This window comes from Macaca mulatta, chromosome 6 (genome assembly GCF_049350105.2).
Source record: "Macaca mulatta isolate MMU2019108-1 chromosome 6, T2T-MMU8v2.0, whole genome shotgun sequence".
Taxonomy (NCBI): Eukaryota; Metazoa; Chordata; class Mammalia; order Primates; family Cercopithecidae; genus Macaca; species Macaca mulatta.
Genome location: NC_133411.1, coordinates 36,172,400 through 36,196,443, shown reverse-complemented (window position 1 = coordinate 36,196,443; position 24,044 = coordinate 36,172,400). Strand labels below are relative to the sequence as shown.

The 24,044-nt window shown below is 41.3% G+C and overlaps 1 protein-coding gene across 3 annotated transcripts in view; it reads left to right on the top strand.

Annotated features, from left to right (window-relative positions):
• The window catches only part of PRLR (prolactin receptor), a 161,859-nt gene that overhangs the window by 93,853 nt on the left and 43,962 nt on the right, over nucleotides 1–24,044 (top strand). For all 3 annotated transcript variants that reach the window (XM_001092241.5, XM_015139842.3, XM_015139841.3), the window contains one exon: nucleotides 13,399–13,460. The gene's annotated coding sequence lies outside the window, so the exon portion shown is untranslated. The remainder of the gene's footprint in view (nucleotides 1–13,398; nucleotides 13,461–24,044) is intronic.

Sequence of the window (24,044 nt, the reverse complement as noted above, 5' to 3'; positions counted from 1 at the left end):
CATTTATAGGCAAACCCAGCCGGCTCACATATAAATCATCTGTATTAGTTTATTAGGGCTGACATAACAAAGCACCACAACCAGATGGTTTAAAACCACAAAAATTTATTTTCTGACACTTGTGGAGGCAACAAGTGTGGAATCAAGGTTTCCACAGGGTCATGCTCCCTCTGAGACGGTGGGTGGAGTCCTCCCTTGCCTCACCCTAGCGGCGGCAGCACTCCTTGGCAATCCTTGGCTTGTAGCTGCATCACCCTGATCTCTGCCGCTGTTTTCCAAAGTGTCCTCCCTATGTGTCTCTTCTCTGTCTGACAAAAACACCAGTCCTGTTGGATTAAGGGCCCATCCCACTGCATTATGACTTCATCTTAACCAATTATATTTGCAAGAACCCTATTTCCAAATGAAGTCACATTCTAAGGTACTGGAGGACTTTAGCATCTCTTTTGGGAGGATGCAATTCAACCCATGACACCATCCAAACAAATGACATTATGAGAAGGTTTCCATTTTTGTCCTCTGTTGTGGTTAGATTCTTGACTTTACATAATTTAGAGCTAAAAATTTACTTCCTGTCTGAAAAGTGATTTTTGACAAGAAGGATTGAGATCACACCTTAAGTTCTGTGGCCATTGCTTGCCCTTTCAGAATCACGTGTCCCATCCTGTGTGCCGTGTTCCAAAGAAGCCAGGTGAGCAGATGCTGGCAACGCAGGGATGGTAGCTTAGACTACAGCTTTAAGTGAAAAGGACTCATGACTCAACCCTGTAGCTTGCCCTTGATATGGTTGCCCCACCCGTCCTAACTCCTTATTCCTCCTGCTTTACTGAAACCACAGCTGCCTTGACTTGAGCCATTTTGATTCTGCCGCAAACGAGCTGTAAACCAAATCAAGCCACACCAAGCAAATCCAACCACCATCAAAAGGAACTTATTCAATTATTGTTTTCTTTGCAATGGGGAGGGATCATAAGAGCCAGGGCAAATATTAATCTGTCTGAAGAGTCAACTTGCCAAGGGGTAATCAGCAATCAGGTTGGTGCTCATGACAGCTGCACAGACTGGTAGTTGAGGATATTCAGTGCCAGGAGCAAACCCTAGCAGGCACCCTTGGTAAATCTGGCAAGCTCTGTGACTTCACCCTCTGCATTTGGAAGCAAGCATTCAAAATTTGACAGGCTTGCAATATGCCCAGTGTAAGTCACCTGGCTTCTTGGATTCTGGACAGATTTCCTTGTACCATAAGCTCACTTCTCTTTCTCTGCTTCAGGACTAGGTCCTTCAAGGGAGTAGCAGAGAAAGCATGTTTGCAGAATCCATGCCTTGTGCCCACTCCCACCCTGCTGCTTGGTAATTTTAGGGAAAGTGGGAAGGAGTAAAGTTACTCTTTCAATGGCAGAGGATGGACAGTAAAGGGAAGAAGAAAATGGGAGAAAGGAGAAATAGGTATCCAATGAGTTAAAAAAAAAAAAAAAAAAGTAGATTACAATGCTTAAAACCTATCATTATAGTGGTGATGTTTCTGAATGATAGAGGGGGTGGATTTGGCAAAGTTTCTGGAATCTTTTCAGACTTGAGGTCCACCTACTGTCTGGAGACCAGTTAAGTTTCAACCCCACATTTGCTGTAGTTGATGCCTTGACCTTTGTGTAAATCCTCCCACCTTTGCTAGGCCAGAGGAATGTGGAGTGAGGGTTCTGTCTGAGTTGTACAGTTCCACTGTGGCTCATCCCCTGGCCAATACCTTATGGATGCAGGAAATCTGAGCAGAGAAGAAGACTCCCTCAATATTTAGAAACTGGACTGAGATTTCAATCCAAAGGATACAATTTGCCCATCACCTTAGTTGCTTGTCCAGTAAATTGAGCAAGTCGAAAACACTAAAAGAACTTTTTTCTCTTGATGCCTAATGCCCATCACAATTTTTTTTAGCTCTCTCAATTGGCATCCTGGTTCCCATCTCACTCCTACTGTAGTGCACACTTACTGAAATGAAAGCTGCCTGCATAACCACCACCAGCATCCAGAAAGGAGGGAATTCAACACCGTCTCTTTTTGTCTCCATCAGTTTCTGCTTTTTAGTCATTAACAAATGGCTCTGGTTCCCTTTGCAGTGAAGACCCACAGAGACAGAAGTCCCTGCTCTGAGTCAGTTCAGCTCTGATTTTGAAAGCTGACTGGGTGCTTAGCAGTAAGGGTTGAAAGGAAAAAGAGGGAATACAGGGAAGGAGGCAGAGATGGAGGCAGATTTGCAGGTCTGGCCTGAGAGTTGTGCTTGATAAGCAGAGAGCTAATTATCTCTGCAACTCTGCCTTCCCAGTAGTCAAATACTTGATGGGCAGGTTAATAAGTGAGGAGGTGAGGACAAGATTAATTATCAAGTCTCAGAGGAAGTGAATGAAATGCCTTCTTGTTCATTGCTATTTATTCAAAAAGAGCTGCTGAACATGAAAGAATATTATCATTTTTGGACATAATTAGAGGAAATAACAGACTGGTATTTTTTAAGCAGCTTTATTGTGATATACTTTATGTTCCATAAAGTTCACTTGTTTAAAGTATAGCCAGCCCTTTGTATTCGCAAGTTTTACATCCATGAATTCAACCAATCAGGGATAAAACATATTCTGGAAAAAAAAAATGATAATACAATAAAAAATAATACAAAATGTAAAACAATATAGTGTAACAAATATTCACGTGCTGTTTACATACTATTCACATTGTATTCGGTATTATAAGTAACCTAGAGATGATTTAAAGTATATGGGAGGATGTGAATAGGTTCTGTGCAAATACTACAACGTCTTATATCAAAGACTTGTGCGTCTGTGGATCTGGTATTCTAGTATTCATTAGATCCACAGATGCACAAGTCCTTGATAGAAGATGCTGTAGTATTTGCACATAACCAATTTGTACATGGAACCAATTCCCAGTGAATACTGAGGGACAACTGTATACGATTCAATGGATTTTAGTATACAGATGCTCCTCAACTTACAGTGGGGTTAGAGCCCAAAAACTCATTGCAAGTTGAAAGTTAAAACTATTGTTTAAGTCAAAAGGATGTTTTCAACTTATGATAATTTCAACTTATAGTTTATCTGGACCTAATCCCATCAAGGAGCAGGTTGAATGCCTATCTCTTTTGCACCCTGGTAAAGTCAAGAAATCATGGAACTATAGTAAGTTGGAGACATCTGTATTTACAATTGTGCAACCATCACCATAATCTAATTTTAGAACATTTCATCACCCCAAGAACTACATGATAGCAGTCACTCTCCACTCCTTTTTCTCCCCGGCCCCCAGCCCCTGGCAACCACTCATCCACCTTCCGTTTCCATAGATTAGCTTTCTAGACATTTCACATAAATGGAATCATGCTATCCGGGGTCTTCTGTGCCTGGCTTCTTTCACTTACGATATTGTTCTCTGAAGTTTATTTGTGTTGTAGCATGTATCAGTGCTTCTTTTTTTTCCATGGCTGAGTAAAATTCCACTGTAGGGTTATACCACATTTGTATATCCATTCATCAGTTGATGGACAACACACTAGTATTTTAATGAAAGAGCAAAGTGTCATGATCTCTTTAATCTGCATTGTACACCTTTTTAGCTGTACATAAGTTACCACAACAGTTTCTGATCTGAATATCTTAGATTAAAGGGTATTTAGTATTGATAACAAAAATGACTTCTATTTAAGTTTGTGGAGAGTGGGGGTATGCAGGATGATGTAATGGTGATAGCACAATAATGTCATGATATTTACATCTATGTTTTTCAACTATCTTAATAGAGTGGATCTGTATTTAAGACTCCATTCCTTCCTTCTAATAAAATAACATTAGAATGACTGGAGTTTTCTTAATGGCATGCACATGGAACACTGCACTTGCAGTTGTGTGTTCAGCTGACAAGTTCACAGCTGAGTGTGAAGCCAAGTTATAGCAGGACTGCAAGGGGTCTACTGGCTGTGTGATCCTGTCTGTTTGCATCAGATTTGCCCCTCCCAGCTTCTGGCTTAAGTATGAATGAGAAGGCATGGAAAAGAGGAGGGATTGGGAGCAAGGAGTTCTTCAGGTCTTAGAATCCTCCCTGGGATACATATTCAGGCAGTTCTTACTCCAGGTGGCAAAACCCTGCACAGCCATTCTTCTTACATGTGGAGTAGAGGCCAGCTGCAGGCTCTACAATCCTGGCATGGCCATCTCCTACCTTTGGGACATTAAGCCAGTATTTAGTCCATCTCTTTCTCATCGGCAAGTGAAGATAATAATGGTTCTTATTTCCTAGAAATGCTTTGAGGATTCCCATAATTCCTGGCACATACCAGATGTGCAATCAATGTTAGCTGTTAATAATTGTTAGCATGTATTCATGACTTGCTATTTCCTAGATACTGTGCACATTCACAATGATCCAAAAAGGTACCTAAAGGTAGCGATAGGTATTTCCACTTTACAGGTGAAGAAACAAGACTCAAGGAGCTTACATGCCTTGCTCAAGGTCACAAGGCTAGATAGTGGCACAAGTCATGTTTATATCCTTTTTGGTCTGATTCAGAATCCTATACACATCCAGTGAACCATGCTGCCTATGTGTAATGAATCAGGTGGACCAATGTTTGCACACAGTAACACAAAGGAAAAAATCCTCCAATTTTTTTACATTAGAATAAATGATTGATGCAATTGGGCTACTTTGGAAAATAATGTCACCAAAACCGATGAGGGGGAAACAAGTGAGAACCCGGGATGAAGCAATTGGAGCAAATTTGGGCCTTAAAGAATCTCAGACTAAAGCACATTATTTGCTCCAATGCTATAATCTTCCCAGCTCTGGCGAGCCAGATCCCCTGGCTTATGGAGACCAAAAGGAACGACACATGGCCCTCTCAGGCTAAAAAACAGTATATGGGCTCATTTCCATCAGCTAGAGAATGAGGCTATTGTGCCCATGCTGATATTTCAGTTCTCAACTTAATAGCTTAAGATGTTCCCATTATCAACATCACTTACCTACCCACAGCACTTTTAAATTAGCCTTGGGAAAAATGAGTAAACGGAAGCACAGTTTTTCATTCTGCCAAGTGCAGCTAGCTACTCCTGAAGAAGGCAGCTTTGGATAGCGAAACAAACAACTAGATTGAAAAGCAGAAGTGTCAGCCTTGACACTTGCTACTAATTTGCTGCTTTGTGAGGGTCATTTGCTGTGTTGCCCAAGAGCAAGGGAGAAGACAGTTCAAAGGTCAAGGAAAAATGGCATTTAGATGTTCTCCAACTAGGCTGACGTAATTGGAAAACTAAAATCCATCTCCTGCTAACTCTCCCCTCTCAACAGTCTTCCTGATTATGAAGTGTAAAATAGGAACAATTTTGGCTACTGATGCTACTGATCTTTAATAATCCTAAGCCCTGGATACTAAGACCAGGAAATATGTATTCTCTTATACTTTTAGGTGTTCTCGGTTGAAATTAACATGAACATAGCAATTTTCCACTTTAATTAAAAGAGTGTGTTCTTTTTCCACTCATGGTATTAGTGGCTTCAAATGCTTAAAGAACCTTTACAGAACACCCCTTATGGGGATTAAGAGATCAGGACAAAGGTAACATTTTAAGAATGTTCTTAATGTTGCAATCAATTGGGGATTATTTTTAAAACCATTTCCTTTAGAAGTCTAAACAGTGTCTTTTCATCACTTGGAGGTATTTTTTAATCACTATTTCCCAGTCCACTTTAAATTATTAGTGTAGCCTTAGCTTGTAAATGCCCCTCACCATCAGGGAAAGATGGATTTACACTCGTGGCCTCTGAACTAAACTAAGCAGAAAGTCATTTCGTTCAGGTCCACTGCTGGTGGCCACTTCATCCCCATGTCCAACCCGTCATTGTCCCAATTATTTCCTAGAAATGCTTTGAGGATTCCCATAATTCCTGGCACATACCAGATGTGCAATCAATATTAGCTGTTAATAATCTTTAGCATGTATTCATGACTTGCTATTTCCTAGATACTGTGTGCATTCACAATGATCCAAAAAGGTACCTAAATGTAGCGATAGGTATTTCCACTTCACAAGTGAAGAAGTAAGACTCAAGGAACTTAACATGCCTTACTCAAGGTCGCAAGGCTAGATTTCTACAGACTCACATTCATGCCACAGTTACTCACTGGACTGGAACAACCGCCCGTGTTTAAGTGATCCTGATTTGGTCCTCTCATGCTTGTAAAATCCAGCTCTAAACTTTACTATTGTCTGCTGGTCAATCAAAGAGACTTGGACTTTGCTTCTTTTCAAATTATCAGTAGTGCTATTTATTTACCTCCAAAAGGATTCTAAGTAACCCGCTCTAGATATGGATCTGGTAATAACCAGTACTGTGGCCTTGGCAGGTTATAACAATAATAAAAATTCTAACTTTTCAGACTGTTTCACTGTTACAAAGCACTTCCATACACCTTCTCTTGTCAAAGTTATTATCCTCAGACAACACCAATTGACTGATACACTTCTAATAAAGCTAGTAGATGAAAAACATTTTGGAAAATAAGGGCGCTGGATAAATTCAAAGGTAACCTTGTTTATCTATTGACTGGTAGGCCTAGAATTTCAATGTGTTGGTCCAACTCTGATTTCAATTCTGGCTCCCGGAGAAGTCCCTATCATGGTTATTTGTCAAGAATGAGAGGTCAGAAATGCCAAAAACAGGGGTTAGGGTGAGTATTCTGTCAAAAATTTATACAAGAAACTTCTTGTATAAAATAAATTAATTAACGAATTTGGCCTGGATGTCAGTGCCTGCAAAAGGGACTTCAATATTCCCCAGTAGTTTACCCTAAGAATATCTAAACTCTGAACTAGGGGTTATAGACTACAGATAAAATTGTAAGCCTCCTGCCTCCTACAGTCATAGCATTTCGAAGTTGAAAGTCCCTTTCCCGGTCTTGTAGCCCAGATCCAAGTTGCTAACCCCTCTAGGATTTTACGTTGTCTCGGCAGAAGCATGCACCATGAAGAGGAGCTCACTTCCTACCAGAGTGGCCCATTTCGTCCTTGGCCATAGTAATCTATTGACTGGTGGGCTTTAAAATTAAAAAGTTATTTGCCTTGTAACATGACCCATTTGTTTTAGCTCTGCCCAGTCATGGGCAATCGGAATGTCCAGTGAGGAACTCTTCTACCATTTTACTGAACCCAAATCTGCCTTAATGTAATTTCCACCAGTTGGAAGGTCTCTCTTCTTATGCCTTTGGATACATTTTTTTTTTTTTTTTTTTTGATGATTGTAGCAGCCCTGAATGATTTCAGAGACAAGGCACAAAGCTCCTGAGAGCTAGTACATTGTCCTTCCCAGTCTTAACTTCTCCTTGTCTTCTATATCATCTATATCTCTCCCTTTTCCTCTGACATCTGCACCCAGCTCTCTTATAATTCTTTTAGAAATTAAACACAAAATCCTACATGGAAGGCAGAGAAATTCAGTGAAAAGAGCAGAGGAACTTGGTCCAATCCCTGACAAGTTTCCATCTCTAAAGCCTCATAAATACTATGATTTCCCTGATGGGGGTGGGAGGGTAAAATGACAGACTATAAGTGAGTATTTATTATAACCATTAATGTACTATAAAGCTACTGAATACTTTAACAGTAAATTCTAAAAGACCTCAAGCATCTTAGCTCCTTGTTTTACATCAGCACACATTAAACAGAGAAGCAGCCTGACTTTTCCAAGGACCACAGCACCAGTTAGAATTAGAAACAGAACCTAGATTTTCTGATTCAAAATCCCTTGCTCCCTCCACTGTCTCTCTGTTAAACAATGAAATCAATAACATTATCCAGACAAAGGCCCTAGAATAGCACCCAACATGTATTAGGTGCCCAATTATTACAGGCTGAATAAATATGTGAGTGAACAAATCAATATATGAATGACTAGGACTCATTTTCATTGATGACATTATACAAGTTCCCTCCAAATGTCACTTATGTTTTTAGTCATTCTTTAATTAGCTCCCTATTAATAAGCTTGGTTCTCAAAGTGTACTTATGAAGATTAAATGAAATAAGGCATTAAAGTGCTTAGAAACAATATCTGACAGCCAATAAATGTTAACTAATTGCTGTCTTTCTGGTTTTTAGCCATTTTTAAAAGTAAGATTATGCTGATGCTGTCGGGACTCTCTAATCTGAAAATCACTTTACAATCCACTAATGAAAGGAATTCTGGAATTGCAAAAGGATTACTACTATTTGTCAATTCCTATCCTTCACCTGTAACTAGGCCACCCACACCCACCCCTTGTAGTTGGCACCCATTAAGACACAAACAAAATATTGAATTCTTTCGCTTCCTCATCTGGGCTTGTGTTTACTCCACCCATGACCTTTGGGCACTGTCTCCCATTCCCAGTCAGCACTTGCCTATTGGACCTGACAGTTGACTTGACTTTACCCCATTTATCTTGCTCCCTCTGTCTCCATCTCAATCTCGATCAAGATTTTGTAATTCCCCTTTGGTTCCTCCACTCTCAGCCACCCTGGTACCTCTGTTCCTAAACAAGGCCCATGCCTTTGACTCAAGTGGATATGCTTGCTTCTGCTCAAGTTCAGTCTGCCCAAAAAGAGTGATTCCCAAGTGCTTTATTGACTAAACTTCCTTTTCATTCAAGAGTTCCACATGCATGTCTATAAATTGCCATATGTAATCCCTATCAATTGCCAGAAATCCTGACGATTTCTTTCTGAATCTGAGTTTATCTGACAATTTGTCAGGACTAAAGACTAACGTTGAGCTAATGTCAATTTATCTGACAATTTGTCAGGACAAAAGACTAACCTTGGGCTAATGTCAGTAAACAAGAAAGAGCTCAGGAACAGAAAACCAAACACCACATGTTCTCACTTATAAGAGGGAGCTGAATGATGAGAACACATGGACACATGGGGCAGCAGGTGGGGGGAACAACACACACTGTGGCCTATCAGGGTGTGGGGAGGGAGAGTATCGGGAAGAATAGCTAATGGATGTTGGGCTTAATGCCTGGGTGATGGGTTGATCTGTGCAGCAAACCACTATGGCACATGTTTACCTGTGTAACAAACCTGCACATCCTAAGCATTTTCTCCAGGACTTAAAAGTTGAAGAAAAAAAAAAAAACAAGAAAGAACTTCAGTAAATTCATCAATTAGGATTATACCTGTGGTTTTGGTGTGGACAAGAAATATTTATTATCTTTTTAATCCTCATGTCTTGTGACGAAGTACCATTTCTTTGCTAAATTCATCAATTAAGATTATACCTGTGATTCTAGTGTGGACAAGAAATATTTATTGTCTTTTTAATCTCCTCATGTCTTGTGATGAATTACCATGTATTATTTTCTCATTTGTTAATTGTTACTTTATAATTAACAAATTGTTAATTTGTTATTTTCTCATTTGTTAATTGTGTATCAACCCCCACTTTATTCCACCCAGAATGTAAGTTTCTTCAGAGCATGGACTTGACCTGTTTACATCCACAGCTCTATCATCAGCACCTAAAATACTACTTGGCAAATAGCAGGCAACCAATTGGTATTTGTTGAATACTCAGTGAATGAAAGCATAAATGAATGGCTGGGAAACAGAATGGAATTGTGGTTGGAGCACAGCCTTTGGCATCAAAGAGATCTCAGTTCAAGTTTTGGATATGCAACTTCTTAGCTATGAGTCTTCTCTGAATTTCAGTTTCTTCATCAATAAAATAGGGGTAATAATAGTGCCTACCTCAGAGATTTTGGGGAGCATTAAATAAGATAATGCCTGTAAGGTCCTTAGCATGATAGCTGGCATATTTTAAGAACTTAGTAAATGTTGTCTATTATTTTCAGTGAAAGTCCTCAAATGTTGAAGCTTATCAGAGGTAATTGAATTATTTAATATGACTGGTAGTGATGATTGTACTAAAGACAAATTAGTGTAATTAGTTTGTCAGCAAGATTGGATTTAAAGAGTCAGGTTGAACAAAAAAATGTATTAGTCACACCCACCATATTTAAAGCACTATACTAGACTTTCAGGAGTGAGTGGGATGCAAGGATATGACACAGCCCCTTCCCTCTAGGAACATAGAACTGAGATTTACTATGTGTGCATTGTACTATGCTAAAGATACAGAAATGCGAGGCAGTGTTACCTCCCACATCATCCAATTTACTCTCCATGCTCTGCAGAAAATTCTTCTAAAACACTCAGCTTTGCATTGAACCCCTATAAAGACAAGAAACTCCCTGACGTATGAAACAGATGATTCTCTTTGGGAACAGTGATCACCACTAGAATGATCTTAAAATTAGCCCAAATCTACCACCCCATGATTTTTACACATTGCTCAAACTTCTGCCTTCTGGGCACCTCTAGAATAAATTCATTTTGCACTCTTCTATCAGAGTTCAGCAAAGTAATGCCTGCAGGCCAGATCCAGCCCATTTATTTATATAAATAAAGTTTTATTGGAACACAGCCAAGCTTATTCATGTACATGTTGTCTGCGGCTGCTTTTGTACTACAGTAACAGAGTACTCGGAACATTTAGCCTACAAAGCTGAAAATATTTACTATTTGGCTTTTGAAGAAAAACTCTTGCAACTTCTGCTCTATGTGACAGAACTTGAAGATAAGTAACATGCTTTTTCCTAAAGTGAGGAGGAGCAGGGAAATAAGCATAGTACTCCAAGTGGGAGCTAATGTAGAATTCACAGAACTAAGTAGTACTATCACCTCCCCTGTTCTGGATGCAATACTTCAAATGATGTGACCAGAGATCAGGTTGGTCTTTGACTGACACACAATACTCAAGTATATAAAAGATGAAATCTGTCAGTTATTTCTCCTAGGAGCTTCTATTAAATTATGTCTCCCCACCCCATAATGGTATATCCTCATACTAGGAAGTATATACAAAATTTTACATCTCTCTTGCTTGTCCAGAGCAATCAGGCACAATTTAGCACATATTCAAAGGCCATCTTAGAGTCAGACAGAAAAAGGATGGCATGCACAGCTAGGATTTTGAAGAGAATATAAAGAGACTCTTTACATGCCCAGGGGTAGGGTTAGAAGAACAAGGGAATTTGTCACCCCCCATCTGCATGAAGAAGAATGGAGAGGGAATAATTTTGCCAGGGCCCAGTGATAGCTGGAGTCATGACTACTTAACTGGACTTGTGGTAAAAGAAACACAACCACGGCTAGCACCACTCTCTGAGGCAGGCAGAGCGGAAGGGAAATCGATACCCTGACATGCCCATCTCCGTGCTCTACCCACTGTGGGTAGAACTCTACTTGAAGCTAGAGGGCACAGGAGTCAGACTCACCGGGCACAGAGCAGGTAAAGAATAGATGTGGGAGCCAGGGCAGAGGATGACAAGGGCTAAGTGGTGAGCCAAGCATTTCATAAATGCTGAATGAATAATAGATGAATGGACCAAGTGGGCCCAGGGCCTGTCATTCAATCAGTGTTTGTTGAACTGCAGAAGCCATCCCTTCATACCCGCCTGCCCTGAAGCCCTCACTGCTGCCGTTTGCTGTTCCAGACGCCCCACCGCCAGCACAGCCCTCGTCCTGGTTCCCCACTCCCTCGCTGACCCCTCAGGGTTTCTGTCAAGAGTGTAAAAACAGTCTGGATCTTATTTGGGAGATGACAGAACGGAACAGGATTTGCTTTGAACAGAGCAGAACAACTCTAATCAAAGACAGAACTTTAAGTTCTAAAATAATTCTTAGAATCTAATTTTTTTTTAAACAGAAAATTTGGTGTCACTGCATCCTATGGAGAAAAATGAGTGGCTTCTAAGAAGCATGCCCCAGACATCTGTGTCACAGGCTCTGGATCCAACAGGCCCCTTATTATCAAATGCCTCGTGGCTGGCTGTCTTATGCCCAGATGGCCCTTGCCACATGGTAGCCTTTGATTGTAAAGACTTCCAGGCTCTTGATTAATCATGCCAACAGCAGCAATGTTGAGAAAATTGTGTGTGTGTGTGTGTGTGTGTGTGTGTGTGTGTGTGTGAGTGAGTGAGAGAGAGAGAGAGAGGTTGTCAATGGCATGAGGCTGCTAGTGACCAACCACAGCATCCTGCCAGTCACCTCCTCCTCTGTCCATTGAATCAGCATGGAGAATATTCAGCACTGGCTTCCTCAAGGAATAATCCTGAAGATTCTGGATTTTGAAGACTTAGAAAAAGCATTGTTTGGTCTGTTACTCTGGTTAGATTATTTGCCTTTGCTTGGAATGGGCAAGACAAAATTGGGCATTAAATTAAGAATTGCTGTTCATATATACCGAAGCCCATTTTGAAAAGTAGCTGTAGGCTGGGCGTGGTGGCTCACACCTGTAATCCCAGCACTTTGGGAGGCCGAGGCAGGCAGATCACTTGAGGCCAGGAGTTTGAGACCAGCCCGGCCAACATGGCAAAACCCCATCTCTACCAAAAATACAAAAAATTGGCCAGGTGTAATGACGTGTGCCTATAGTCCCAGCTACTTTGGGCAGGGGGTGGGTGAAGTGGGAGAATCACCTGAGCCCTGGGAGGTTGAGGTTGCAGTAAGCTGTGATTGTGCCACAGCACTCCAGCCTGGAGACAGAGTAACAGCCTGTCAACAACAACAACAACAACAAAAACATAGACCTATGCAGGTCTATTTTGCAATCAAGTCCGGAAATCATTTTTTTTCTAAGATCCATACATCTAACAGCTGTCCCTTCATGCCTCCCAGACCCAGACCAGTCAGTCCCCAGAGTCTGAAAGTTCTTATACAAAACCCAGAATTCCAATTCATCTATAACTATGTCACAATTTGTTAATAAATTTCATTAAAGTCTCCAGGACCAAATTTTATGAAATCTAATCCCAACTAGGATAACTGGCAAAATTTGAGTAAGCCTATAGATTAGGTAATAATACTGTATGGATGTTAATTTTCTGATGTTAATTATTGTACTACCTTTAGGTAGGAGAATTGTCCTTGTTCTTAGGAAAACACACTGAAATATTTAGGGGTAAACATGCATCATGACTGTGACTAAGTCACAAATAATTAGGAAGTAACTTTTATGTACAGAGAAGAAAGATAATAAATCAGATGTGGTAAAATACTAACAACTGACAATGTGGGTCAAGAGTATATGATTTTTTAAAAAATATTTTATAACTATTCTATAAGATTAAAATTACTTCAAAATAAGGCTGCCAAAAAACTAATTTTAGAGCATTAGAGCAGTCTCATGCCTATCACTGAGGAGCCAGTGTTCAGCCATGCTACATACTGCAGAGTGAGCCAGAAATGGAATCTCCTGTCCTCCCATCTTTCAGCTAAAATGAACCATTTCCTCTTTCAGCTGAAGAACTCTCCTATTCATGGAGGCGAACACTGGAGATGCTTTCCACATGAATCCTGAAGGTAAGGGGGACTTGTTCACATGCCCCTCGGTCACACCACCCATCTGCCCCGCTGTCCGTTTCATCCAGGGCAGGGGCTCAACTATCTTGGTTCACGGAATATCATCTCAAACCAGTCAATGTCTACACTGGCACATTCTGCTGTCTTCAAAGGCTGTTTCAATCTCCCCAGCCTGTCCAGCTCAGAAAACCTGATGTTTATCCTTTGCCCCGTTTTTCCTCAAAGAAAATACCAAAGCTTTTCATAGCTGATATCTCCTAGTGGTGCAATCATGAGAGAGTTTTATTTTGTCCTTGTAGTGTTCTGTAATTGAGAGATTATCGACAATGACTGTGTTACTTTTAGAATCAGAGAGAGAAATATTATGCTTGCTTTTATTTTCCTAAGCAACTCTACATAAATTCTTGCCACAGCTTTCTGGGCCCTGTAATGTCACTGCTGTGTCTCCTTCCTCCCAGCCCTCATGGCAGGACTCATATTGACAGGCTCTGGGTCTTCCCTCATCTATCAGTGGCAAGGAAACCCTAAGCTGCCAGGACTGCCTAGCAAATAGATCATGAAGTATTATGACTCCATTTTACAGATGGAGAAACCAAGCCCCCCGACTTGCCTCTATCTATACTACAGTCAAATGGGATCTGGACCCGCTGAGATGAGCTTGACATGTACAACTTTGAGGCTGTACTCTCTCATTCAGAGGAAGTTAAGGAGCCAGGAAGATAGGAAAATGATGAAGTTATTGGTTGAAGAAAATTCTAGGCAAAATTTTCCTGGGACTTCTTGGGGTCATCTAAGGGAACTTACTAGTCTTCCCACATTGAAACATGATAGCCCCTTGAGAGCCATCATGCCGCTTTGGTGTCAAGAACTGAGCCTGAACTTGCCCTCTAGACCAGGGTTTCTCAAACAACACTGTGGACGTTCTAGGTCAGATTGTTCTGGGTTGTGGGGCTCCTCTGTGCATCATATGATCCTCAGCAGCCTTCCTGGTGTCTCCCACTAAATACCAGAAGGACGCCACCCACCCCCGCTCTAACAACCAGTGATGTCTCCAGACAGTTCCAAGGAGGACAAAACTCCCCCCAACAGAAGTAATAATAAAATAATGTTTCCAGGCTTTGCCAAATGTCCTCCGGGTGGGGACAAAATTGTCCCTACCAAGAACCACTGCTCTAAGTTGTCTCAGCCCAGCGGGAGCTTTTGTTTTTCATGGAAATCAACTGAAATTTACAGTGTTCAGAATAAAACTAGCAAATACTTGCAGAAGAAATGTCATCAGTCATCAAAATGCTCTGGGTACGAGAGCACCCCATAGCATAATAGCCCTGCCCAAGAGCCTCTGGTAACATTGGAAGGGGTGAATCGAGCCATTCAGACTTCTCTAAGTTGCTTTCTCCAGTCTTGGCTTCTACCCCGTGATGTCAAATACCTCATGCTATTTACTAGAAGGAAAGGCAAATGAAAGAGAACAGGGCAATGCTGAAGACTGAGTGGACCCTTCCTTTAAGAGTTTGAAGAGGTCAGAAAGCACCCAATAGTCTGAGCTGTGTTGCAAAGCTCCGGGAAAATTTGGCGCTACTTTGTATTTGTGTGTGTATTCATTATTCTTAGACATGTATTCATAGACAACATTATTGCACAAAAGATTTGAGACATAGTCTCTGCTTCACTTTATATAATTTCAACTTCTTACAGCAAAAGGCTCACCATTCTAAAGAGTGACTTAACCAGAAATTTTTTTTTTTAATTAACCAAATAGTATGGAGTAGATAAAGTGGTGGTAGCAGATTTACCTGTGGTACCAATTGGCAAACCAAGGCCCTAAAAGGAAATTCCAAAGCCCTAGGGTTTGTACACACACTTCCTACTCATCTTTGAGTGCACCTCGAGGACCTTTTATTCCTCTGATTGATCTGCCCCTGACCCCTGCACCCAGCCTCCATTATCCTCCACCCTTTCCCAACCTGGTGTTTGGATTACAAAGATGCTTCTGATTCCAGTGGATATCTGTGAAATCACAGGCAGGAACTTGAAAGCAGTTACATGGTCAAGAGAAACAGAAACACAGCTCAGTTTCAGGGTAAAAAGAACATCCAGAAAGCAATATTCATAGAAGAATTCGGAGGAGGGGAAGCTCCTTGAAAGAGGGGATTAAAAATTAAGAGTAAAATTGCAATTCCTGTCCAAGACCCGACCCAAAGTGTCACAGTTCATTTTTCAGCCTTTAATATGAGGTCTGGTCTCTTTAACTTAATTGTTAACTTTCCAGTCCTGTCCCAATGGTAATCATCACTCCCTAACAATCACTCCATCGTGCCCCATACCCACCCAGGGTGGAACAAACTGTCTCTCTGCCTGGCATGCCAGATTCTTTTGCAAGAGCCCTGGCATCCTTCAGGCTCTGCCCATTCCAACCCTCCCACCTCCAGCCCTTTCCCAGGCTCCCATCCACACAATTCTGCCCTTAACTCTGTCCAGACTGCAAGAGGTCAGGAGGAGCTTAGAAGCAGCCCAGGGTGCTAGGGAGGATGTGTCCACCCATAGGGCGTGCTTTGAAGTTCTTTTAAAGCTCTATACTCATAATCTTTTCCCCCACCACTTACTTGTTAGAGTTTCTCAAATTCCTATCATTTGAACCTCTGCTTTGACTAAATTGTAGCATTACTCAAAACCTACACATGTACCTAAGAGAGAAAGGCCTTAATTTATGGATAGCAATTTGTTTATGAGATTGTCTTGCTGGTGCTTCTCTAAGAAGAGAGCCTTGGGATTGGGACACAGGACAAATTAATTTTGATTGCAATGGAGAGACTGAAACGATTGGGATATTGAGCTGTAGACCTGTACTGTCTGATACACAAGCCACTAGCTACTTGTAGCAATTTAAATATGAATTAATTGAAATTAAATAATATTAAAAATTCCATGCTTCAGTCACATTGAGTACATTCCAAATGTTTGCCAGCCTCATTTGGCTTGTGGCTACCACTGGACAAAGGAAATCCATTGGATGTTTCCATCATGATAGAAAGTTCTGCTGAACAGCATGTCTCAAGACTGAGGCTGGTACTTCCAGCAGAGAGTTCTGGAAAAGAGATGCAGCCCAACATCACCAGCTCTGTGGGCTAGAGAAGAGTAGAAGGAACCGAATTCCAAAAGGGAAGGGAGCCAAAGCTCAGGCCCAGCCCTGAGCAAACATGCATCTGCGCCACCCAAACTCTTTATGTTAACAAATGGAAAGAAAGGAGCTACTGGGGTCGGCTTCGTAGCCCATTTCCTCCATTGGATGGCCTCCGAGTTCTGTGGGCTTCTGATGAAGCAAAAGACCCCATCCTGAATCCTGAGGCAAGAGGGACTCAGAGTTTCACTCACATACAGGAGCCACTGGGCTCCTAGACAAAGGGAAATCTCCACCCTGTTGACACAAGGAGCCAGCCAGTCTCCCTGAGCCCACTTAGAGCAGTGAGCTTCCAAGTCAAAAGGCATTTCAAGGAAGAGAAGCATCTTCTCCATCTGAAATTAGGCCTCCACTCAGAAAAATCTGAGGAGCCTGGAGGGTTCCAAGGAGCAATTGTAACCCCAACTGATGATAGTGGAGCATTTATCAAGCCTTGCCAATGACAGTGGTTCACACTTTGATAGCACTTTGCAGCCATGTGGCACGCTTGCACAACAATATCATTTATTTCATCCTTACAACAGTTGACTGAGGAAAGCAGGGCACATGTGACCCTCTCGACACTTTACATTAAAAGATACTCATGCTCAGAAAGAGGAAAAGACATGCCAAATTTAATGTGGCTGATGAATGACAGGACCAGCTCTAGAAACCAACCTCCTATTCTGTCTCTCTCAAGTGATGGGGTTACTTGGTACCTGTCCAAGTCCCTAAGTGTGTCGACTCCAAAGTGTATGCCTGCCTATGGATCATGCTACAAAGTCAGTTCATATCCAACTCCAAGCTGACAACCGAGCCCTTGAAAGACTTCTGCTAGGCCTCGCTGTGAAGAACATTCCTAAACCAATCACAGGCAAAAGGCAAGTGAGATCACCATGGTTAGCTTAGACTGATACCTCCTCATCTCCTGGGGCTAGATGCCTGATACCTAACAAAACTGGATTCTGTGGACAAAAATGAAGGGAGAAGTGGGTGTTGGAGAAGCAACCAGCAGTGTCTGCCAGACCCGGCTATATTCAGGGCTATGATAGACAAAGAAGAGGGGCTTTCTCCTCCACTCCTGAAGCAGCCTCCCCAGGCAACCCCTCCTGGCCTCCTAAGTCAGGTCAAATCTGCCTGCTATTGGTTCTCATGGTACCTGCAGGGCTTCTTCTTAGCACCTGCATCATTTACACTGAAGTGTTTTATTAGCTCCTCTCTTCAGGAGACTGGAAGTAATAGGAGGGTTGTTTCAGCACAACATTGTATTCTTAGGACCCTACCCCTGCATCACAGATGCTCAGTTGATATTTGTTGAAGGGTTAACAGATGGGTGGGTGGGTAGGTTGATGAATGGATGGATAGATGGACGGAAGGATGGATAAATGAATGGGTGGATAGATAGGTGAGTGGGTGGATGGATGAATGGATGAATGGATGGATGGAAAAATGGGTGGGTGAGTTGATGGATGGATGGAAAGGTGGGTGGGTAGGTTAATGGATGAGTGGATGGACAGATGGGTGGGTGGATGGATGAATGGCTGGATGGATGGATGGATGGATGGATGGATGGATGGATGGATGGATAAATGGGTGGGTGGGTTGATGGATGGATGGAAAGATGGGTGGGTAGGTTAATGGATGAGTGGATGGACAGATGGGTGGGTGGATGGATGAATGGATGGATGGATGGATGGATGGATGGATAAATGGGTGGGTGGGTTGATGGATGGATGGAAAGATGGGTGGGTAGGTTAATGGATGAGTGGATGGACAGATGGGTGGGTGGATGGATGAATGGATGGATGGATGGATGGATAAATGGGTGGGTGGGTTGATGGATGGATGGAAAGATGGGTAGGTAGGTTAATGGATGGATGGATGGATGGATGGATGGGTGGGTGGGTGGGTGGGTGGATGGATGGATGGATAGATGGATGGATGGGTGGATGGATGGATGGGTGGATGGATAATGGGTGGGTGGATAAATGGGTGGGTGGGTTGGTGGATGGATGGAAAGATGGGTGGGTAGGTTAATGGATGGACAGATGGGTAGGTGGATGGATAGATGAATGGATGGATGGATGAATGGATGGATGGATGGGTGGATGGATGGATAATTGGTGGGTGGATAAATGGGTGGGTGGGTTGATGGATGGATGGAAAGATGGTTGGGTAGGTTGATGGATGGGTGGATGGATAGATGGGTGGGTGGGTGGATGGATGGATGGATGGATGGAGTTCCAGCCACTACATAGGTCAACTCTACATTTTCTCAAAATGCACTGTAAAGAGCTGGATCATGGTTTCCCTCCCTCTTCCCCACAAGTTGCGCTGGGAGTATGAATTGCCCCACTCCCAGACCAGCCTAGCTAAGGGCCCTGACCATTATCACTCTGGTTGGACAGGCGGCTTTTCTGCAAAGAAAGGGCTTCTGAGGGAAGCTGAATAAAATGGAAAAAAAAAAAAAAAAAGATTGAATATAAGCCAGTAAGAGAGACAAGCAATTATCTTGCTAGATAAATAGCCCAGGTGTTTTGAGTGAAGCAAGTTTGAAAGACCATATTGTCCATGAGAGGTGACTAAATCAGGTAGACACAGGCTGTATTTGTACAAGATGGACCAAAGTGATGAGGGAGAGAGGGACTTTGGGACTGGTACTAATGTCAGGAAGTGGTAGGGATGCTCAAATTCCTGGCAGTAGGCAAAGAAGTGGGGTTTTCACCTTGAGCCCAGTGCTTTCCCTCCCCTAGCCCACCTGCCTTTGAACTTCCAGATCCTCCTGCTTTCTCCTCTTTCTCTACCCTCTTTCCCTGTTTACCACTCTTTCAACTTCTGGTTCCTCTTGCTTTGCATGACAAGGACTAGTAGAAGCCCAGGGGCCAGAGTAAAACAAGCATCCAGCTTCTCAGAGGGAGCCCTATTGAATTTATTAAATGCCTTTTTAATAAGATGACCCAAACCTTCTTTGAGGCTCTGAAAAATGAGTTTTTCCATGAAATTGCCTTTTACCCACTTGTCAGAAGTTTAATGAAAAATAATGGCTAATCTTAGGTATTTCAAATAACCCTAAGACAAACACAGTGATGGACTTCAGAGAAGTAGGGGAAAACCAGTGAGCAGGCCATGAGCATCAAAAGTTTTTTAAATCATTTCAACACAGGCTGAGAAGCAGGGCACAGGCTCAGTCATTCACCCTGATTAGCACAGGGAGGTCGTCTGTCAGCAACTGCTGAAAATTTTGCCACAAGCATACAAGTAATTTCTATCTTCTAACCTAGGGGAGAGCTTTTCCATGTATTTGCACCACTAAATGCCAGGTTTTCATTAGGGAGTTGTTTTTGTGGTGTTAAAAATTTTTATTGGGATTTTCCTCCTCAATTACGATAGTAATAGCTTTTTATTTTATTACAAGAGTAATCACATTTTATTTTAGAATCATCCTCCCAGAAACAACTACTTCCAATATATATTTCCAGTCTTTCTTCTGTGCACATATAGAGATATGTATATTAGATTGGGATCAAACACATCCACTTTCTGTATTCAGTTTCTTTTTTACTTTTTCCATATTTCTATATCATTGGTTCATCACATTACTTTAAAGATTAAATAATATTTCATGATATGACGATAACATGATCTAGGTAAACAATCCCTTATGATTTGATATTTAGATCTATTCCTCATGATTCTGTTTTTATAAATACCAAGATGAAAACAGAATATTGGATTCTAGAAGTAGGAGGGTGATATTCTCTTTGTACAGAAATTTTTTTTTCTGTTCATTTGGGATAAATTTCTAGAAGCCTATTTTGTAATTCAAAGTGTATCTACATTCTTAAGGCTTTTAAAATATATTACCCTAAAAGGATACACCAATTTATATTCAAAAGATAAAACGTCTGTCCCACCTCTACCATCTAGTAGCCAGAAGGTTTACAAACTCAATATTACCATCCTGAAATCTCACGGGGTGGGAAAGATAATTAAATAAAATATTTTATTGAAAATACTTTGAAAACTAAAACTGTATTAAAATATATGTTGCAATTATTATAAATTTTTAAACCATCCAAGATGGAAAAGGCATTACCTCCCTCAATCACATATTCCAGTGATTAACAGCTCTTTAGAGCATAAAATTCTTACCAACTGCCCTCTAAATACAACCATACCACATATATTTTATTTATTCAGAACCATTTATTGAATACCTTCTATGTTTCCAGTTTTGCATTAAGCGTGGGAGATATGAAAAAAACACACACAGAGCAATGAGCTTCTAGCCTGGGATGGGGTGGGGGTGCAGAGAAAGATAGGTCAAGTTTCGTTATCAGTGCTATGGTAAGGTCAGGTTCTGGGTGTTTTGTAGACAGGGCATGACCCAGCTTTGGAAAACCCATGGATGTCCATGCCTGAAGGAGGGTAATCTGAAACTGAGCGTGAGAGCAGCCAGCTTTCTGTTGGGGGACAATGTGGCAATTCCTATTGTTTCTGAAGCAATGTGGAGAAATCACATTTTCCTGGCAGCTATATTCCTGCATAGAAGGACAGCCACTTTTGTGGGAAAAAGACTTTAATAAGCCACATGGTGGGAAGGCTAACATACCCCATGGGGTTGACTTTGAGGAACACTAGATGGTTACCATGTCTCTAGAAATCAGTCTGCCATTTGGTGAGTGAGATACGCAAGCTGATGCTGATTACAGGATTGCTTGGGACTATAGAGAGAATTTTATTTTGTTTTTATATTATTTTAGAGGGGATTTTAGAGAGGTGTGAGGAAAGATAAAGGGGAATATGGAAACTGATAGGGGAGGAACTTTGAGGGCAAAGACAGAGATGCCTAATAAGGAATTTTGACAAGTGTCTCCTATGAAATGTGCTATAGAGCCCCTCACCCCCGTCTACTCACAATACGCTTGCTCTTTTTTTATTATTATTATACTTTAAGTTCTAAGGTACATGGGCACAAAGTGCAGGTTTGTTACATATGTATACATGTTCCATGTTGGCACATGCCATGTTGGCACCCATTAACTCGTCGTTTACATTAGGTATATCTCTAACGTTATTCCTTCCCCCTCCCCCATCCCACAACAGGCCCCGGTGTGTGATGTTCCCCATCCTGCGTCCAAGTGTTCTCATTGTTCAATTCCTACCTATGAGTGAGAACATGCGGTGTTTGGTTTTCTGTCCTTGTGATAGTTGGCTCAGAATGATGGTTTCCAGCTTCATCCATGTCCCTACAAAGGACATGAACTCATCCTTTTTTAGGGCTGCATAGTATTCCATGGTGTATATGTGCCACATTTTCTTAATCCAGTCTATCATTGATGGACATTTGGGTTGGTTCCAAGTCTGCTATTGTGAATAGTGCTGCAATAAATATATGTGTGCATGTGTCTTTATAGCAGCATTATTTATAATCCTTTGGGTATATCCCCAGTATGGGATGGCTGGGTCAAATGGTATTTCTAGTTCTAGATCCTTGATGAATCGCCACACTGTCTTCCACAATGGGTGAACTAGTTTATAGTCTCACTAACAGTGTAAAACAGTTCCTATTTCTCCACATCCTCTCCAGCACCTGTGGTTTCTTGACTTTTTAATGATTGCCATTTTAACTGGTGTGAGATGGTATCTCATTGTGGTTTTGATTTGCATTTCTCTGATGACCAGTGTTGATATGAGCATTTTTTCATGTGTCTGTTGGCTGCATAAATGTCTTCTTTTGAGAAGTGTCTGTTCATATCCTTTGCCCACTTTTTGATGGGGTTGTTTGTTTTTTTCTTGTAAATTTGTTTAAGTTCTTTGTAGATTCTGGATATTAGCCCTTTGTCAGATGGGTAGATTGTAAAAATTTTCTCTCATTCTGTAGGTTGCCTGTTCACTCTGATGGTAGTTTCTTTTGCTGTGCAGAAGATCTTTAGTTTAATTAGATCCCATTTGTCAATTTTGGCTTTTCTTGCCATTGCTTTTGATGTTTTAGTCATGAAGTCCTTGCCCATGCCTATGTCCTGAATGGTATTGCCTAGGTTTTCTTCTAGGGTTTTTATGGTTTTAGGTCTAACATTTAAGTCTTTAATCCATCTTGAGTTAATTTTTGTATAAGGTGTAAGGGACGGATCCAGTTTCAGCTTTCTGCATATGGCTAGTCAGTTTTCCCAGCACCATTTATTAAATAGGGCCTCCTTTCCCCATTTCTTGTTTTTGTTAGGTTTGTCAAAAATCAGATGTTTGTAGATGTGTGGTATTATTTCTGAGGGCTCTGTTCTGTTCCATTGGTGTATATCTCTGTTTTGGTACCAGAACCATGCTGTTTTAGTTACTGTAGCCTTATAGTATAGTTTGAAGTCAGGTAGCATGATGCCTCCAGCTTTGTTCTTTTGGCTTAGGATTGTCTTGGCAATGCAGGCTCTTTTTTGGTTCCATATGAACTTTAAAGTAGTTTTTTTCCAATTCTGTGAAGAAAGTCATTGGTAGCTTGATGGGGATGGCAATGAATCTGTAAATTACCTTGGGCAGTATGGCCATTTTCACGATATTAATTCTTCCTATCCATGAGCATTGAATGTTCTTCCATTTGTTTGTGTCCTCTTTTATTTCGTTAAGCAGTGGTTTGTAGTTCTCCTTGAAGAGGTCCTTCACATCTCTTGTAAGTGGGATTCCTAGATATTTTATTCTCTTTGAAGTAATTGTGAATGGGAGTTCACTCATGATTTGGCTCTCTGTTTGTCTGTTATTGGTGTATAGGAATGCTTGTGATTTTTGCACATTGATTTTTTATCCTGAGACTTTGCTGAAGTTGCTTATCAGCTTAAGGAGATTATGGGCTGAGACGATGAGGTTTTCTAAATATACAATCATATCATCTACAAACAGGGACGACTTGACTTTCTCTTTTCCTAATTGAATACCCTTTATTTCTTTCTCCTTCCTGATTGCCCTGGCCAGAACTTCCAACACTATGTTGAGTAGGAGCACTGAGAGAGGGCATCCCTGTCTTGTGCCAGTTTTCAAAGGGAATGCTTCCAGCTTTTGCCCATTCAGTATGATATTGGCTGTGGGTTTGTCATAAATAGCTCTTATTATTTTGAGATACATAACATCAATACCTAGTTTATTGAGAGTTTTTAGCCTGAAGGGGTGTTGAATTTTGTCAAAGGCCCTTTCTGCAGCTATTGAGATAATCATGTGGGTTTTATCCTTGGTTCTGTTTGTAAGATGGATTATGTTTATTTGCATATGTTGAACCAGCCTTGCATCCCAGGGATGAAGCCCACTTGATCCTGGTGGATAAACTTTTTGATGTCCTCCTTGATTTGATTTGCCAGTATTTTATTGAGGAGTTTTGCATCAGTGTTCATCAGGGATATTGGTCTAAAATTGTCTTGTTTTGTTGTGTCTCTGCTGCCAGGCTT